General features: G+C 39.1%; 1 long non-coding RNA gene across 1 annotated transcript in view; it reads right to left on the bottom strand.

Moving 5' to 3' along the window:
- The window catches only part of LOC311525749, a 238,184-nt gene that overhangs the window by 134,296 nt on the left and 87,133 nt on the right, over positions 1-16,755 (bottom strand). The gene's annotated exons all lie outside the window — the stretch shown is intronic.

The following is a 16,755-nucleotide window of genomic DNA, read 5'->3' as shown; positions in this document are numbered from 1 at the left end:
TGACTCTACATGTTTATCATATTGCAATAAAGGACATTAAAATAAACAATTAAAGCAGAAACTGAAGGAAGTTTTCCCCATGAGTCATTTACTTAATAAACCAGATGTAAATGCAGATAGAAAAGTTAGGAAATACAAGCACTGCAGGTTTAATAATACAGGAGGGTCACTACCATATTAGCTGTTCTCTCTCTGTCTTTCCAACCTCTGCAGCTGTTGTCTCCATTTGGACTGTGCTAGGTCCACATAGTAAAAAAAGGACGATCTGAAACTCGTGTTTACACATTGCTTTTGGCTCTTCATCTCATTTAAAAAATTTGGTACAGTTGTTCATTTCTTTGCTTGGGAGAGTCCATTTTGCAAATACCTTCTTTGAAGAAATTTTCCAGTATACCTGATTAATCAGGTTATGGCAAGATAGGGAATTAACAACTTGGTTTACACACTCTGGAAAGTGCCATCCTCTTTTGTAAATGCATAGTCTATAAAACCTGATCCTGATCCTGATCCTACTACGATTTGCACACATGCTTAACTTTATGACTTAAGTGGGACCACAAATCCATACATATGGGTAGAAATGGTTGGGAATTTTCCAATGAAATATTTTTTTTTCATTAGATAACACCAATTCATTGAAACCAAACCTCTTCACGGGGTCAGTTTTGATGAATCTCCCAATTAAAAAATAACTGATTTTTTTATAAAGGGGGATATTTTTACATTTTCTAAATAAAGAGATTTATTTGTCAGTTCAAAATAACTTTTTGGTTTGGAAATTTAGTTAATTAATACCCCCGCAAAAGGTAAAAAAACAATTAAAAAGGTAAAACTGAGAATGAAACATTTCAAATGATTTACACAAAATGTGTCAATAGACCAAATACAATTTTGGAGGGAGGATTTTCAGTTTGCAAAAGTTGTTGAGATTTAGACTTCTTGTCCTGACTAGGGGCAGAAAATAATTTCAAAAATATTGAAAATTCTCTCAGGATGGAAAAAAACTATTTCCCCATTCCATAAAGAGCTGTTGTAAGTCTTTGCATGATCACAGCCTAAGGGCAGGTCTCCACTCAAAGCACTGCATCGGCTCAGCCGCATTGCTGTAGCATATCTGGTAAAAATGCTCTATGCTGATGGGAGAGACACTTTTCCATCACTATAATTACTCCACTTCCATGAGGGCAGAAACTATGTCGGTAGGAGAGCTTCTCCCACTGACACAGAGCCAGTGTGGACAGCGCTCAGGTCACTGTAACTTGCGTCTTTTTCACATCCCTGAGCAACGTAAGTTAGATCAACTTAAGTGGTAGCATAGACCTGCCCTAAGCATTGTGGAAATTGGTGGGGTACTTGAATGAATAAGGCTAAGCACTAATAGCACCTAAGAGCACTAAGGCTACAATCTTGCAAAGATTTATGCATCTGCTTAACTTTACAACCCATCAGTATTTCCAGTTGACTTCAATGAGATTCCTCACTATGTGTTAGGGTAGGCATGTGTGTTAGTCTATGAAGGATGAAAACCTATTTGCAGTACGCTTTAAGAATTAACAGTCAAGGAATGGGAATCCACACAGCATTTTGCTGAAATAAACTAATTGTATTTGGAATATAAACGACATACAGAATAGACTAATATAGTGACTGTATGGTAACTATATATTTAAAAGGGCGTTAAATGAAGTACAAAGATATACATTTTTGAGTTAAGATTTTAAACTTGTTAGGATTTGATGCTCTGCTGTACTTTTTCAGACAAGTCTAAAATCTGAATTCTATTTTCAAAGAAAATGAAAGAAAAAAGTGAACATTTTTATCTTTCATGTTATAAAGAGATAACCCTGAAGTCGATATCTAAAGATTCTTATGAAAAGGAGACTCTTTTATTCATACCAGTGGTCTCTTTCATACTTTTCTGAAGTTTATATACATATATCCCCCCAAACTTTGTTTGAACTACTTAAGGTTGCTTTGGGGCACAGGCCACCCAAACCTTTACAATCAAGCACATGCCAAGCTAAGGACAGACTCGAACAGTCTATTCCACTTTTAATTCCATGGACCACTGTCAATTACACAGTATGCATCCCACAAGGACAACAATGCTGCCTCCAAAATAAATCACAACCCTCTACATACCCAACACCGCATTTGTGCTGTAAGAAAAACCTGAGCAAATGCCCTCACATTGTCCTTACAACCCATGCCCCCTTGCATGTCTGTGCAGGAGCCAGACTGCAAGAGAACAACAAGTAGGGAAAATGCTGCAAGTGTTCCAGAAGCTGTGTATAAGTTAAAAAAAAGGAACATGAAAACTCATCAGCTTTTGTCTTGGACAATGTCTGTCTTACATCAGGAAGGCAACGGAATGTGACAGTAAATAAACTGCTTTCTGGAAACACGGTTTAAAGAACTATGCTTGCTATATTTAGTATTCTTTATTTACCCCTTTCCAGGGGAGAAAGAGAGGTTTTCATTTTCTCGTAGACTTGCGTGAGCTCACATCTGCATGCGCATGTTTTGATCAATAAGCTGCATGGGCATGCGGTGGACTATATTTCCAGAGAGACCCATCTGGGCAAACAGAATTTACATCATCACCTTCATGCACAGGTGTTAATGCTTAAAAAAGAAGAAAACACAAGACTATGCTGAAAGCTGTGTGGACTGAAGTTGAGGCTGGATTGAGGTCTTTTTGAAAATGTATCTTGAAGTGTACGTCCAAACTAGCTCCTGTGTTTCCTGCAAGTCTTCCAAGTGCCAACATGATGTGCCATAGATCCGTCAGAAAAGTCAGTCCGCTGGTTTTAAACCTTCATGAGTCCCCATGATTTAGCTGTAGTGTACATGGTACAAAGAAAATGCAGTTTCATAGATTTCTGTTAGCATACTAGCCCATAGCCATAGCAGATGCAGTGCAGAAAAGGCAGAGAGCTAGAATTTAGTTTTGGCCCCTGTGAGTATAAATGGTGATTTATATCAGGCCTCTGTAGGAGTTGTCAACATGGCCATATTAAAAAAGGCCCACAAAAGGACACAAGGCCGACTCCCACTCTAAGTGGGATACATTGCTTAGCTCCGATTGATTTCAACGGAAATAGAAATAGGCCCTAAAATGGTGTCTATGAAAGTCTTAATATAAAAATAACAAGCTATTGACACCTGTTTCTTACCACTGCTCATCTGTACAGTCCAGCTGTTTCCTCTCCCTTGAATGGGTTTTACTCTAGATTCTAGATGGCACATGACAACTGAAGTGAAAAATAAATGTTGCTAGCAGCGATTAGATCACCAGCTCTTCTGGTCAGGGATTGGCCTTTTCTTCTGTGTTTGTAGAGCACTTTGCACATAGCAGCCCTGGTCCCTGTCTGGGACTACTGGGCTCAATTGCAATACATCTTAATAAGAGGAAGAGGAACAGAGAATGGTTAAATTAGTGCTGAAAGTAAAGAAGTGTTGCTGAAATAAACTCATCCACAGAGAAAGTATTATAAAGGGAAGATAATATTATGGGTCTAGCACTCAAGACACCTGGGTTCAACTCCCAACTATGCCTCAGACTTCCTCTGTGATGTTGGGCAGGTTATTTAATCTTTCTCTGTCTTAGACCCCTATCTGTAAAATGGGGAAATCATGTTTCCTCTCTCCCATCCTTCACCTGTGTTGTCTTTTGAGCAAGGACTATCTCTTTCTGTTTGTATATAGAGTGCCTTGCATAGCACTATTTCTGTTACAACTTTTTATGCTTTTGATGAAAAACAGCTTGCTTTTTAAAAGAAATGTCCTGCTTTGCAGCAAACCAGCACCCGAAAACAAACAAACAATTCTTCAGTTTATTGAAAACCAACAAATGTTACCAAAGGTTTTAAAAACTGGAAACATGTATTTTCATTTATTCCACCACACCCAGTAAATTTCCATGGAAAAATTCAAAATCTTATATTACTAGCTTTTCTCTTCCTTTTCAGAGGAACAATGCAAACATTTTGATTTTAAACTCAAGTTACTGTCAGTTCAAGTTTATTGTAAGTAGACAACAAGCAAATCTCAAATTCTGACGAGTGCCACGTTAAAAATACTTTTCTAAAATCCAAGCATTTTTTTCTAAAATTTGGTGCCTTTTAAATCTTGCAAGTATGTATCCACATACCTAGATCTATTGTCACAACTGGGAAAAGATATGCACAATCATCTAACACCTACATATACCTAGCTAAACGTTAGCTTTGTTGGTCAAAATAAACTCAGGCCCAGTGAAATGTTAATGCAGTGCTATGTGAGCATGTCACTACAGAATTTATTACTTGAGTTTTCCCTTTAATAACAAAGTTCTGCAAACATATATTTAGAAGCCCAAAATTAGTGGCCAGGCTGAGTTCAGCTGTAAAAATTAAAGGGCAATTCTAACTACCTAAGGGTAGGTTCATAGGCTGCAAAGAGACTGCTCTTTGTAAACTACATTTGGTAGTGCGTGTGGCATCAGGCCCTCATTTTGTTACATTTAAAGTGTTCTCAAATGAAACCTTTGCTGAATTATAATGAAAGAATCACAGAATGGCTGTGGAAGGGACCTCAAGAGATCATCCAGCCCAGCCCCCTGTACTGAGGCAGGGCCAAATAAACCTAGATCATCTCTTGAGAGGTTTGTCTAACCTGTTCTTAAAAACCTCCAGTGATGGGGATTCCACAACCTTTCTTGGAAGCTTATTCCAGATCTTAAGTATCTTTATGGGTAGGAAGTTTTTCCCAATATCTAACCTAAATCTCCCTTGCTGCAGATTAAGCCCATCACTTCTTATTCTACTTTCAGTGGACTTGGCAAACATTTGATAACCATCTTCTTTATAACATGTAACTTTATAACGCTTTGAACATATTGAGGACTTATCAGGTCCCCCTTCAGTCCTCTGTTCTCAAGACTAAATTTGTCCAGTTTTTTAAATCTTTCCTCAGAGGTCAGTTTTTCTAAACCTTTTATCATTTTTGTTGCTCTTCTCTGGACTCTGTCCAATTTGTCCACATCTTTCTTAAAGTGTGGCACCCAGAACTGGAAACAGTACTGCAGCTGAGGCCTCACTAATACCAATTACCTCCTATGTTTTACTTCCTGTTATCCACCATAGAATTATATTAGCCTTTTTTCCATGACTGCATCACATTGTTGACTCATTCAATTTGTGGTCCATTATAACCTCCTTTTCTGCATTACTACTCCTTAGCTAGTTATTTCCCATTTTGTATTTGTGCATTTGATTTTTTCCCCCATTCCTACATGTAGCACTTTGCACTTGTCTTCATTGAATTTCATCTTTTTGATTTCATACCAATTCTCCAATTTGTCCAGGTTCTGGATTCTCCAAAGTGCTAGCAATCTGTCCCATCTTGTTGTCATACATAAATTTTATAAGCATAGTCACCACTCCATTATTCAAGTCATTAGTGAAAATTTTGATTAGTACTGGACCCAGAACAGACCCCTGTGGGACCCCACTAGATACATCCTTGCAGTTTGATAGCAAACCACTGAGTATGCTCTCTGAGTATGGCCTTTCAACCAGTCTTATAATAATTTCATCTAGACCACATTTCCCTGGTTTGCGTTTGAGAATGTTATTTGGGACCGTGTCAAAAGCCTCACATCTGTAGCTTTGCCCCTTTCCTCTAGGCCAGTAACCTTGTCAAAGAAGAAAGTTAGGTTGGTTTGGTATGATTTATTCTTGACAAATCCATGCTGGCTATTACTTATCACCCTATTATTCTCTAAGTGCTTACAAATTGATTGTTTAATAATTCATTGCAGTATCTTTCCAGGTACTGAAGTTAAACTGACAGGTCTATAATTCCAGGTCCTCTCTGTTCCCCTTTTTAAAGATAGGTACTATCTTTGCCCCTTTTCCAGTTCTCTGGGATCTCATCCATCTTCTCTGAGGTTCTCAAAGATAATTTCTGATGACTTGAATACATCTAACTTTGCTTAATATTCTTTAATCTGTTTTTCTATTTCGGCTTGCCTTCCTTCCCTGTAATAATGAATACATTTTAACACTAAGGATACTGAACTGAATATTGGACAGTCCAATGTAAGAGCAAGAGAAGGCAAAACAAGAATAAATAAGATTAAAATACAGGGGAAAGAAGTTCATTACTGGAATATCTCTTTGAAACAAAAAAAGAAGAAAAAGAAACATACACTCACCTGCAAAATAAACCCACTTCTGCCATATTTTTCCTGTGCACAGGCTGGTTTGCAGTTCAAAACTCTTAATAAAGCTAAGCTGTATTATAATTATTGTCATTATCTTAATCTTTATCCTCTAAAATACTTGAGCCATGCCATTTATTGGATCTTTGCAATGTGCTCTGTCTCCACAGTTCCTTTTTAACTTAATGTGGTATTTATATCATAGCCGTGTCCTTTGATATGCCTGTGACAAACAGCAATTACAGAAAAATTATAAGCTTGTTTGCCATTACAGCACTTGGTGGCTGATGGATGTTGAAGTTTTTTTCTGAACTTCTTCTTCTTCTTTGAATTATAGTCAGACTTGCTGATAAGAGACTGAATATTAATTCCAATATCAGTGCTACAAAAACTTCAAATCCTGTTGTCATCTAAACCACTGCAATTGGGCTTTCTCTTCAAGCACCACATCTTTCCCCTGCTTCCAACACACACACATTAAATCACTACTTTTCATAATATTTGTTTTAAGTAGCTCTGTTTGCAAAAATGTTGATTTGTGCATGAAACAAGGCAAGCAGCTCAACAACAACAAAAAAAGATTTTTGTTCCATAAAGAGCATCTTAATGATATCTCTAAAATGAAGATAACCACTGAAGAGCCTCAATCACCAATCCTACTTTCTTTTACTATTGCACCTTCAAACCAAGGAGCTCAAAGATATTAACAGATTGTGCGAATATTACTACTTCTGTTTTACAAACTGAGGAAACTGAGGTTGGAGAGGTGATGTGATTTGTCCGGAGGCACAGAGTCAATAGCACAGTCAAGAGCAGACTCCATTCCTGTGATTCCACCACTAGATCATACTTAATGTGGTCTTAAAAGTAGCATATTTTCCAAGTAGTTTCAACCTCATCTCTGACTTTGTGGAGCTTAGTGTTTGAACAGATGCAAACTAGTTCTTCTCGTACAACTTGAGTAGTTCTTATTACATTAAAAGAGTTGTATGGGCAGATCTACATTTTTGGAAGGCAAAATAATCAGGTGTAAAAATTAAAGGTAATTTTAAAAATGGCCCAAGAATAGCAGCGGCACTCTTCTAAAACCAAAACATAAAAGCAAGAAGTCAGGTTGCGTATGCCCTGCAAACATTGGAAACATCTCTGCCACCTAAACTGGGACAACTCTCTATACTGCATTTCAGGATGAGACTGGGATGGCTGGGTGAACATCTGGCCTATGTCATGCAAGAAGTCAGACTAGATGATTACGGCATTAAATTCTATGAAGCTACGAATAATTTAATTAACTTTTGTAGGACAAACAGAAAAATTGGAATTCATAGCTGGGCAGCCAAAAATATTGTTTGTTTCACCTACAGAATAAACCTGGCCCTAATTTGAAAATCTGCAAGTGTTATGTTTAAATAGTTAAATTATTTGTTTTCAAAGTTATTATGCTAACACAGAATTGCTAACTGCCCCATATGCTAGTGGAAGGGGCCACATACAGAAATGTATAAATCTTTGAACTACTGGAGTTGTTCTTTTGATTCAACTAGGTGAGACTCATACTGTTAGGTCCCAAGCTCCCAGCCTCAGTGTCCACTGATGACCTGGCTGGGGGATTCATCACATCAGATTGATTTTTTTTTTCTGCTTTGTATTTGCTTTCAGATCTACCCACAGTAAGATGGTAAAGTAAGGGAGAGGCGGAGAACTTATTCTTTCCCCCAAACAGACCAGTGTCCCAAAAGCCCAGCTTCTTAGAACCAGAAAAATAAACAGCCCAAGGGCCAGATCTAGCCAGCCTTTCCCCAGGCAAGTAGTTGACCTAAATGGGATGATTAGGGTATCGGAATATTCAGCTTGATCTTCAGTGGAACAGATTTTTTTCCAACTTTAAGGCTTTTACAGTTTTTAGTAACTTTTATATCAGAATCAATATTATGTCTGGCATATTCATAATTTAATAATACAGTGATACCCAGGCTTGCCTATTCTGTGCTGGTGTAACTGGTGAAATCAGGCAACTGGATGAAATTGATAATATTGAAAAGAAGGACATTTTTTCCCTATTTTGGGATGAGCTGGTTTACTTTTATACACACTTGTGCCAAACTCTCATAAACCGAAGGGATCAGAGAAACCAAAGTGCCAGTACTGAAAATGACAAAGCAATCTGAAAGCAATCACAACCTTTCAAGAGGTCCCAGTGCCTGTGTGTGGTTTCCTAGACCTGATCCAAACTGGTCCTTTGAAGTCAATGATTCCCCTTGAGTGCATGCTCAAGCCTTCCAATCCTGTGTATTGACAGGTTTCAGAGTAACAGCCGTGTTAGTCTGTATTCGCAAAAAGAAAAGGAGGACTTGTGGCACCTTAGAGACTAACCAATTTATTTGAGCATGAGCATCCGATGCATCCGATGAAGTGAGCTGTAGCTCACGAAAGCTCATGCTCAAATAAATTGGTTAGTCTCTAAGGTGCCACAAGTCCTCCTTTTCTTTTTGCGAATCCTCTGTATGTGTGTGTGTGTGTGTGTTTGGGAAAGGCGTACGGGGGGGGCGGGGGGGGAATGCACGTGTGTATTTACTGGCTTAAAGCTAATGGGCTTGGTCCTTTGGTGCAACTAATCTAGTAGAAAATCGTGCTTTTAAATGGACCAAGGACCAAGCTGATTAGCTCAAAATCAGTAAATACACACAAAACACACATACATGGACACAAATCTGACATCAGGAATCATAACATTCAAAAACCGGTGGGAAAACACTTCAACCTCTCTGGCCACTCAGTAAAAGATTTAAGGGTGGCAATTCTGCAACAGAAAAGCTTCAAAAACAGACTCCAACCAGAAACTGCTGAGCTTGAATTAATATGCAAACTAGACACCATTAATTTGGGTTTGAATAGAGACTGGGAGTGGCTGGGTCATTACACATATTGAATCTATTTCCTTAAGTTAAGTATCCTCACACCTTGTCAACTGTCTAAATGGGCCATCTTGATTATCACTACAAAAGTTTTTTTCTCCTGCTGATAATAGCTCCTCTTAACTAATTAACCTCTCACAGTTTAGATGAAGTGATGAAGCTCAGGAAAGCTTATGCTCAGATACATTTGTTAGTCTCTAAGGTGCCACAAGTACTCCTTTTCTTTTTGCGAATACAGACTAACACGGCTGCTACTCTGAAAACAGTTTGTATGGTAACTTCTGACTTATCTGTGTGTGTATCTATCTATCTATCTATCTATCTATATATATATATCTATCTTACTATATGTTACATTCTATGCATCCGATGAAGTGAGCTGTAGCCCACAAAAGCTTATGCTCTAATAAATTTGTTAGTCTCTAAGGTGCCACAAGTCCTCCTGTTCTTTTTACACAACGTTCAAGTGCTCATAACTTTTATGAGCATGCACCATCTGTGTCATGTGACATGAGCACTTTTTGAATAAAAATAACTTTCTGACCTACACTGTTTAACTCATGCATTAACACGAGGACAAAGACATTTTCGTCTGACAGCCATTGCCAAGAATTTTTTCAGCTCGGCAGTCAAGGCCAATAATTTAAACTGCACTGTTGCAAAGACACTGAAGCTGCAGAGCGGCATGAAAGTATAAGCAGTCCAAGGCAAGAGAAGGTCTGTCAAAGCTTTTCTATGCAAACAAACAAAAAAAGAAAATAAACTCTACCAGTTTTAGCCTCCAAAGGAACCCTGTTGTGTGTATGATTGGAGGTAGAGAGCGACACATTCAGGAAAGCCATCAAAGCAGCATATTTTTAATGCTGATGATATCACGATAAAAATAAATGAAATACTCACAGCAAGACAAACTTATAAAAACAGTAAGAGAATCTTGATGAAAAAAAGAAGAGCCTGAAAGATTCCTCCCTCAGACAGACACACTTAAAAGCAAAGACAGAATTAATTTAAGCCCGTCTTCTCTTTCTTCCCAACTTCCCCCGAGAAAAAGACTAAAAAAATAGGGAGTAAAACTAGTTTCTGCAGGGCTTGGTTTTCCCATTTGTAAATTAGAGACCTAGGCCAAACATTTTAAGATATTTTTAAGCATTGCTCCATTCAGCATTGCACCTAACTGATTTAGGAGTTTACAACTCATGTTCAAGAGGGATGTGGGAATCCCTTTAACTGTCAATGGCCTCCTAAATCTGCTCGGTGTTAAAAAGCTAGGCCCTAGCATCTATTGTAAGGAACACTATTAATTCCAGAAGCAGATTACACTGGTGGGCTCTTCACCAGTTTCCCACTACATTTCCAGGTGGAAGTTGAGGTGTCTGTTTTAGCCTAGGTTTTGACGTAGGTGGTTTGGGATACCTAGTTCCCAGAAAGAAAAGGAGTACTTGTGGCACCTTAGAGACTGACCAATTTATTTGAGCTTAAGCTTTCGTGAGCTACAGCTCACTTCATCGGATTGACTGCATTTTCCACTTTATGCATCCGATGAAGTGAGCTGTAGCTCATGAAAGCTTATGCTCAAATAAACTGGTTAGTCTCTCAGGTGCCACAAGTACTCCTTTTCTTTTTGCGAATACAGACTAACATGGCTGCTACTCTGAAACTAGTTACCAGAGACACTCCTTTCTTCCCCAGGCTGCAATTCAGATCATTAAAAATCCTAGACGCACTATCTTCAGGGAGCTTCTGACTGAGAAGCTGGTCAAAGATAGGGATCAGAGAAGGAGAGGCAAGAATTAAGTCTGGTTGACAAATTTCCATGAAAATCTGTTTTGACAGAAAATCGTGTTTTCAACTCAATGACCTTTTTTTTTGTGAAAGCTGTCTGCTTTCTGTGGGCATTTTTAGCTTCAGTGTTACATTTTCAGCCTTCACATTCTCCACCTTACCTATTTCTGAGTCACTTTCCATGCTGTCTAGGCTCTTCTGTTATTTCCAGAAGGGACCATTAGATCATTATTTAATTATTAATTATTGTTATTTTAGCATTGCCATGGACTAAGTTCCCATTGTGCTAGGAGCTGTACAAACAGAACAGAACAGATGGTCTGGATCATCACCTCTGACCTTTCCTGCTCTTCTTCCATGAACTATTTCACTTCTCCATTAGTTCCTCTACCTATTGCTAGTCCATTTTAGTTAAATAATTTATCAGACAGGAACCCAACTTTGATTCCTGTAGCTGCATTTTTTGGTTGAAGTCAAATGATTAAATCCACAGGCCCATATTTTGGAATGATACCATTTGGGCAGGAGCCTAAAATAGGAACTGAAACTCTCTTTTGCTTATTCATGCTGGCCAATAGTTAAACAAGTCTATGTGTATAGAGACAGAGTAATATTCCTCTCCCCTCCACATATACAAATGAAAGGTGAAAAAATGCATCTCGGCAACTAGGATATTGCCTGCTAAAATCTTTCATCTATTTCCATGCACGCTTCTTAATTTTTAAAAAGACAGAAAGGACAAGAAGGGGCCAGGACAGTCAATCCTGTCAGATCTAGAGAAAACCTGCATTAGTCTTTTCCTCTAAATTGCTTCATATTTCAGCACTCTCACAGCTTATTTAGCAAAGTGAATATTCAGTATACTTTTCTGACCCAAATCCCATGAGCTGCAGACAGCCGGCGTAACTGTGCTGGTGCCATGGTTTTCCACTGCAAGAGGAAAGAGGAGTATTTTCCATTAGGATACACAGTGACAGCGGATACACACCACAGAGATTTCGCAGCCCTGGTAGCTACAGACTAGACGTGGGTGCAAACTATATTTTTCATTTAACAAGAAATTCTATTATTTACATTTTTTTCTCATTCCAAAATGGAAAAAAATCAAAACATTTCAAAACTTCCCGTGAGGAGAAATTCTGAGGGGAAAAAATCATTTTTTGGTCAATCAAAATATTTTATTGGGATAAAAACTGAAACATTTTGTTCCAGTTTTGTCCTTTCAAAAGTTTTTTCAATATATAATTAATGAAATTTGTTTCAAAAGTCATTACGAAACATTGGCACATTTCTTTCTAAAAATGTCAAAATGGGACATCTCAGCATTGTTGTAATGCTTTGCTTCATTCTTTAAAATGAAATTTCATTAAAAAATGACCCATTTTCCCACTGTTTGGATTTTGATGAAAACTACATTTTTTGTCAGAAATCCATTTCAGTGAAAAATTTCTGACCAACTCTAGTACAGCTCAACTAGCCCTGTTATTATGATTATTTATGTGAATTGAGATAGTGCCTAGGAGCCCTGGTCATGAAGCAGGGCCTCATTGTGGTAGGCCCTGTACAAAACAGACCAAAAAGAAGCACGTAGCTTATGTCACAATGAGCCCATGCTCCAAACAGCGCCAGGGATGTTTGTTGGGCTGGACTCTGCACTGCGTAGGCTTCACCTGGGACCCCTTGCATTTGTGGAATAGATCACAGGATTTGCCTTCACTGCAAATACCAGCTTTACAAACTAAAGGCCCACTCCGCTAACGCTTGCTCATGTATGGAGTCCCATTAAACTCACTGGAACTTTTGCACGAAGAAGAGTTACTCACATGAGTAAAGTTTGTTGGGGCAGGCCCTTAAGTATGTTTCTCTTTTCAAGGTGCTGCTTGGATCTTTCAGATTCAAGTGTATGCGCACACCCAAAAACATATGCACATTCTATATATTAAACTTGTAATCAATGAAACAGAGTTTATAACTGCTGGCTGACCTGGTACCCAAAACATAATGCTGGGGAGGGTCACAATGACCGCTCTTGTGGCTTCCCTTTGCTTCCCTGTCAGAAAGCCAGTTTTCTGCAGGGAAGCAAAGAAATATGCGGGGGACATAAATTCTGTGCACGCACAGTGGTGCAGAATTCCCCCAGGAGGATTCTCTGCAGCTTGAAGTCTTTAAACCATGATTTGAGGACTTCAATCGCTCAGACATAGGTAAGAGGTTTATTGTAGGAGTGGGTGGGTGAGATTCTATGGCTTGCATTGTGCAGGAGGTCAGACTAGATTATCATAATGGTCCCTTTCTGACCTTAATGTCTATGAGTCACATCACAGGCCACAAATGGACTAAAAAGAATGCAGCACATTGCCTTTTGCAATCTATTACTATAATAAGGTACAATTACCTGTTTTGGTTCTGCTTATTTCACTTTTTTGTTGCGCTATTTATGATAACAGGAATGTTTGTGATAACAAAACAAATATAAAACCTTCCCACTGGAAAAGCTCTATTGGATAGATCTTTAGATATGTTATCTTAGCAATGCAACAGTATCTCTCTCTCCCACCCCCCTCCCCCGCCCAACACACACTTTTTCAAAATGAAAACGTCTTTATGGCTGTTATTGTAGATCGGGGGGGGGGGGGGAAGCGGAGGGGAGGAGGAGGAAAGGAAGAATATGAAAAAATCAAAGTGTGGAAAGAAAACAATCTTTTTTTTTTAACTACCAGTTGCACAGTGAGAAACATACAGTGCATTCTGTCATCAAACTAGTCATTACATAAGATCACATGAGAGAATATAGCATCCTGTTGGATAGGGACAAAAGTTTTGTGCTTGAAAGATGACACATCAGAACAAAGAACAATACAGATTTCCATTTTCATAAAAATATCACAGACGAGAACCTATATTTTGGAAGTGATTAGATTCTGGCTGAAAAATAGGACTGAAAACTAGTGAAATAGAATAAAACCTTGAAAGCTTAACCCCTTGCTTATCAAGCAAAATATTACCAATAGTTATATATAGTTCCTAAATTATTCCTCAGGAATGACATAATTAATTTGCTTGATGAAAAAAGACCATTTAACAGCACAAGATTATCCTTTTTTGTTTACCTATCCTGGCCCTGCTGTATCCTTCTCTTCAATCAGTCAGCATCATCATGGACTCACAGGAATTATAGAGAGAGACATATGAGATCATTTTGTCAGTTCTCATTCGGTATGCTGTCTTTTGCTGTGCCCATCTAGTTTTAAACATCCCAAGTGATGGGACTTTTGCTTGTTCCCTTTGAACACTAACCTCCAGTCTTTTATCAAACTGTTATAACAGAGATTACCAGATTTGTACATAGAGTCTCACAAGTTCTTTTTTTCTTGGCATACAGCAAGTTTTTAGTCTTGGATGAAATACTGTAGTGTTGTTAGGAGGAGCTGCAGCAAGGAACAAGGGAAGTAAGAGATTAAGATGGAGACCAAACTAGATTCAATTTGTGAGGCAGATTGGTTCCCTGGGAACCAGACTTTAGAGTTTGGCTGAGAACTGTAAAAGAAAAGATTGTCTGCATGCCATATGCCCACCTCTGTTCACTGACAAGTGCATATAGCATAAAACAAACTGGTTGCACAACCCAGACTCTGATTTGATCATTGATTTCTCCTCCAATGGGGAACCAATCTGCAAGGCCTCAACATCCACTACTATTCGGCAGAGGGGCAACAATACACTGGGGCCAATTACAAATATTGCATGTACTATACCTCAGTAATTAACATACTCTCTGTACTTAGAAGGGGAAGCAATGCAAATGCCCTGATATAATTAATGACTACATTTGCACAATACCTTGTGGCCGAATATTTCCCCTCCCCACCCCATCCATATTTGGATGGAACCTTCTGTGTGCATTTCTACTCCATATCTGAAAAACTAATGTATAAATAAAATGAATTAATTGGATGTACTGTTTACTAGCAACTTCAAAACAAGACAGATATTGTCTGAGATATTTTAGGATCAGCATATGTACAGTAGGTAGACCAAAATATTAATGTGGATATTATGTTCATACTTAGTTCTGAGAATTTTCTCCATGTTGTTTACTAAGCCTTACCAGGGTTCTACCTGAAGGATGGTAGAGTGGAGGTACAGGTTCTCTCTCACTAACTTGGAACGATCCCTGACCTGTCCACATGTGAGGACATACTGACTTATGCAACACGGCATGCAAATTATAAGACATTCCTTATACTGATCATCTAATTAAACAATGATTGACATCAACTTTGAAGACAGACCAGGCTAGGGAAACACACACCTTTTTAATACAACAAATTGCTATGGTGTTGTCGCTAATTAAATATCACACATTACAAGCCACAATATTGCCAACTGTTTACTGCCCTCTGTGGTGCTCGTAGCTCCCACTGGTATCAGCAGACGTTCCACCACGCATCAGAAGGATCATATAAATCTTGGATGCATTGCTATGGAACACAGGAATGCCCCTTATGCTATCAGAATACTTGTTGACATGAACTGCAATTGTACATGTTTGTGTACACTGTTTGAATTAAAGGAGTTCATAGAGCTTAACCAGGAAGAGCGTAAGCAATGGGCAGGATATGTGTACAATAAATAGATGGCAATCAGTATGTTTATAAGATTTAGTTTGGATTAAGAAATTATTTTGAACTGTATCACATGGGGCTGGCTACTCTGTAGAACAAAGGATGCTCAATTGTAAGCCTGATCTACACACATTTTTTGTACCAGTTTTTCAGTTAGGGGAGTCATATTTTTTTTTAAGCTGTGAAGTTATACCAGTACAACCCTAATGTGGACACAGTTACACTGGTATAAAGGTGCTTTATATCAGTATAGCTTATTCCCCTTCCCATATAGGAATAGGCTATATCACTACAAGTATTTTGTGTGGTGTAACTGAGCCCACACTGGGAGGGCTGTACTGTTTTAACTATGCCTATATGTACCCAAGGCTGAATGACCACACCGCACCTTCAAGCGGGGTGGATATTGTCCAGCTGGCCGAATGAAGGCAACGGTGCTTTACTGCTGGGGGGGGGGGGGAGATCAGAAACTGCTGCAAAAGAGAAGGGGTCAGTGTGATCCCTGTGAACCAGAAGGGTTTAAAAGGGGCAGCCCATGCTGTGAAGCCCCCTTTCACACGGAGCAGGCTAAGGCTGCACCCTCCTCCTCCCTTCCCTTTAGGTGATGAAATGCCAGGTTTGGTTAAGACCTGCTGTGGGCATTACACTAGCCATCCCTTTTCACGGGGGCTGGGAAGAAATTTTCCCCTGACCATCAGATTAGCCTAAATGGAGTATGTGTGTGTGTGTGTGTGGGGGGGGTGGTCACCTTCCCCACAGCGGGTTCGGGGAGGGCTTTGTTGATGTGTGGCATGAAGGATGGTAGGCTATATGTCGCAACTTATTATGTAAGTGTGGGGTGGGTGTCCAGTGCAGGTACTCCATAGGGAAGCCATCCAGTGACTGGATAAATGGTTTGGAAAAGGACTTAAAAAGGAGGTGTTGGTTAAAGGAACAGAACGGGGATGTGTGTGTGTTTGGGGCCCCTATGATGGGTACAGCAGGGAGCCAACCCCCCTTTCTTATAGTCCATCTTAACCCTCCTATAAGGAGAGGGGAATGGTAAGGTCACAGCAGTGGACTGGCTGGGGGACCTAGATGGAAAAAGACGGGGAGCTGGCGGAAGCCCCCTGGGTAATTATTGAACAAACATGTGGTAACCTGCACTGTACACTGTTATCTGCCAGCTAGTCCCAGACATCTAATAATAAAGTTGGGGCCTGATTAAAACCTTATCAAATGTCTCCTG

This window comes from Lepidochelys olivacea, assembly GCF_965140295.1.
Source record: "Lepidochelys olivacea isolate rLepOli2 genome assembly, chromosome: 9".
In the NCBI taxonomy this organism is placed as follows: Eukaryota; Metazoa; Chordata; order Testudines; family Cheloniidae; genus Lepidochelys; species Lepidochelys olivacea.
Note: the sequence above shows the minus strand (reverse complement) of the source record. Positions and strands in the feature narration are given on the sequence as shown.